The 3,881-nt window shown below is 40.1% G+C and overlaps 1 pseudogene; it reads left to right on the plus strand.

Moving 5' to 3' along the window:
• The first annotated feature begins 1,257 nt into the window (after positions 1–1,257).
• On the plus strand, positions 1,258–2,712 carry LOC102919083 (GDP-Man:Man(3)GlcNAc(2)-PP-Dol alpha-1,2-mannosyltransferase pseudogene; annotated as a pseudogene).
• Positions 2,713–3,881: the final 1,169 nt, after the last annotated feature.

Here is a 3,881-nt window from a genome sequence, read left to right on the forward strand (position 1 = left end):
AGTTAGCAGGAAGCCTGCCACGGCCATGCAGTTTGAAAGCAATATAAGTGTCTGTGTTTACTTGGTTGGGTCTGAGCGGCTGTGGGACTGGCGGGTGACAGAGGTTTGTCCTGACTGTGGGCGAGGCCGGAAAAATCAAGCTACACAGTTATATTTGAAATTCTTACCTGTTTCTGGCTTACTATTCCATAAAAGCTGAATTGATTTTTGTGGGTTTCCATCTTAATTTTCGGTAAAAAGCATGGAAACCCTTTGACTCCCATATGTGTAGGTGTTACACCTCTAAGGGGAAGCATATCTTGGTAGTTGGGAGCCAAAGAATACCACAAAGTCAAACCACAAAGCGAACCTCACACAGGAGGGTGAAGAAGGTGGCTGCTCCTGCTCAGCAAGCCGGGAACTCCCCAGGAGACAGAATTATATAGGATTTCTTTAAGTCCTGCATTTGGAGCAAGCCCAGGGATTGGTGGGTTTTTGTGCCCAGGGATTGGTGTGTTTTGGTAAGTCTCTTCACCTGGAACTTCGCTTGGATCTCTAACGTTATAATATGTACACTTCAAATATATATATATATATATATATATATTTGTATATATATATATATATATATATTTGTATATATGTATATATGTATACACACACACACACACACACACACACATATATATATATATATATCACTTATTGCGTATCAATATAGTGACATATTTTTTTAGAATGTTCTTTAATCTTTATTTTAAAATGTGTTGAACACACCCAAAATATATTCAGGCACAAAAAATTCAATGATACAAAAAAGTATACTTTTCTTAAAAAAATCTAAAAATGCCTGTCAACCTAGGTGACAATAAATACATTTAGCAGAAGGCAAACAGTCTCTTTGCGACAGCAGCAGAGGAAGAAGATGGCAGCCACTTCAGTAACTGCCTGTAGATCTCCACCAGCCTAAGGTCAGAGGTCCTCACAGAATGTGAAAACCGGGAAGCCTCCACAGGGACCCCAGTCATGGCTGTTCAATTCGATGGGGATGTGTGTAGTAGTCAGGGTTCTCTAGACAAACAGGATTCATAGAATGAATCTCTCTCTCTCTCTCTCTCTCTCTCTCTCTCTCTCTCTCTCTCTCTCTCTCTCTCTCTCTCTCTCTCTCTCTCTCGTATATACTTGGAATTTATCAGAATGACTTACATGCTGTCATCCAGATAATACAACAATGGCTATGAATGAAAAGTTCAGGAATCCATGTTGGGGGTGGGTAAGATGGCGGCGGACACGGGGAGTTGTCGCTTGTACGTGCTGCGGAGATTTTTTTTTTTTATTCACGGTTCTTCCCTTGACTAATTCTATGTGGATTTTTGTGTGTATATTTGGCCATTGTCCTTTGGATATTCAAGCGACATCTACAGAGAAAGAAAAAGTCAGTTTCAACCAGCAGAAAAGGGAAAGATCAAATGGTGGTTGCATTTTTCCATCCTTACTGCAATGTGGGCGGTGGAGGAGAGAGGGTTCTATGGTGTGCCTTGAAAGCCCTGCAGAAAAAATAGGTATCCTGAAGCAGTTTATGTTGTGTATACTGGTGACATTAATGTCAGTGGTCAGCAGATACTAGAAGGTGCTTTCAGAAGATTTAACATCAAGTTAGTTCACCCAGTGGAGTTTGTTTTCTTAAGGAAACGCTACCTTGTGGAAGATACTCAGTATCCCCACTTCACATTGCTAGGCCAAAGTCTTGGATCCATTCTTCTTACCTGGGAAGCTCTGATGCAGCGTGTTCCCGATGTTTCCATCCATTCAATGGGATATGATTTCACACTCCCTCTGTTTAAATATGTAGGGAGTTGCCAAGTTGGAAGCTATGTTCATTATCCCACTATCAGCACTGACATGCTCTCTGTAGTGAAGAATCAAAACACTGGATTTAATAATGCGGCTTTCATGAGCAGAAATGCTTTTCTCAGCAAAGCAAAGCTCATCTACTACTGTTTATTTGATTTTATTTATGGCCTCGTTGGTTCATGGAGTGATGTAGTTATGGTGAATTCTTCTTGGACACTAAGCCATATTCTCTCACCATGGAAAGTTAGGCATTGCACTATCATTGTTTATCCATCTTGTGATGTGCAGACATTTCTGGACATCCCCTTACATGAGAAAAATGTGACCCCTGGACATTTGCTGGTTTCCATTGGCCAGTTCAGGCCTGAAAAGAATCACGCTTTGCAGATCATAGCCTTTGCTAAATTGCTAAATGAGAAGGCAGCTGATTCACGCCCTTCACCTTAAACTTGCCCTTATTGGAGGGTGTCAAAACAAAGAGGATGAGCTTCCAGTAAACCAACTGAGAAAACTCCCTGAGAATTTGGGAGTTCAAGAGAATGTGGAATTTAAAATAAACATCTCATTTGATGAATTGAAGAACTACCTGTCTGAAGCAACAATCGGTCTGCATACCATGTGGAAGGAGCTTTTGGAGATTGGAGTTGTCGAGTGTATGGCAGCTGGCACAATTATCCTTGCACACAATTCAGGAGGCCCAAAGCTTGACATTGTCATTCCTCATGAAGGACAAATAACTGGATTTCTGGCTGAGAGTAAAGAAGGCTATGCTGAAACCTTGGCTCATATTCTTTCTCTGTCTTCAGGAAAATAGCTAGGTTTTCTGACCAGGAGTTTGAAGTATCATTCCTGTCTTCTGTGGAGAAGTTACCTATGTAATGCCAAATGTGTGCTCATTCTAGATATTTTCTACAAAATGGAGCTGGGGTATGGGTAAGTGGTAGAGCCTGTGTTCGGTGTGTGCAAGGTCCTGCTTTCCATCCCAGCATCAAAAAAGTCAAAGGAAATGCTTCACTAGGAAACACCTTCACATGTAAATATTTTCTAAATTTATTCTCTACTGTAATAAAGGCAGCCTGAGCAATATTCTCAGCAATGTATATATAGACAAGGTAGTATTTAACAAAATGGCAAAATTACCTATATGGAAATAGCAATCTCCTGTACCTTAACATACAGATTTTACATTAGCATTTGGCCTCAAAATCTGAACAGTACAAATCTCAAAGAAAAAAATTACCAATCAGATTTTTACATAAAAAAGTTCAGTAATCTAGAATTTGTTCACTCCATGAGGCTCGATATCTCAGCTAGTCTTCTGTATATGCTGGAATCCTGAAGAAGTAGGCTCTAATGCCAGTGAAGGAATGAATTTGCTATCAAGACCAGAGTAAGCAGACAAAAACCAAAAGCTTCCATCTATCATGTCCTTATATAGGCTTCCAGCAGAAGGTGTGGCCCATATTAAAAACCTGTGTCTGTCTGCCTCAAGATTCGCTTTAAAGCTGTGTCTCTTCCACTCTCAAGATCTGGATTAAATGTGGATCTTCCTACTTATAAATAAGCACAAAAAGAATAAATAAATAGATAGATGGATATATAGATAGATGATAGATAGATAGATAGATAGATAGATAGACAGACAGACAGATAGATAGATAAACAAGTAAACATCCTTCACAGTTGTGTCCTCCATATTTAGATTTAGTTAATTCCAGATGTAGTCAAGTTCACATCCAATAGCAGCCATCCCAGAGTGGTTCTGGGAGCACCTCCAGAGCAACCACTGGGCTTGGCATTGCCAGTCAAATGACTGACCAGCTAACCCCTATTCATGATCCTTTTTCTGCTGCCACTCAGCCTCAGTAGCTGATATCCAATCAATAGCGGATGCTGTCACTTAACTGCTTGGTTTCCATAGCATAGATGAAATTGAATGAGCCTCCATTGGAACATAAAACTGACAGTTTCTTTAAAGAAATGTATCACAAAGACAAAGAAGTCATGATGACAAGAAATACTGCAAGCTGGGACTCCAAGGAGAAAGG

Source organism: Peromyscus maniculatus, chromosome 2, assembly GCF_049852395.1.
Source record: "Peromyscus maniculatus bairdii isolate BWxNUB_F1_BW_parent chromosome 2, HU_Pman_BW_mat_3.1, whole genome shotgun sequence".
Lineage (NCBI taxonomy): Eukaryota > Metazoa > Chordata > Mammalia > Rodentia > Cricetidae > Peromyscus > Peromyscus maniculatus.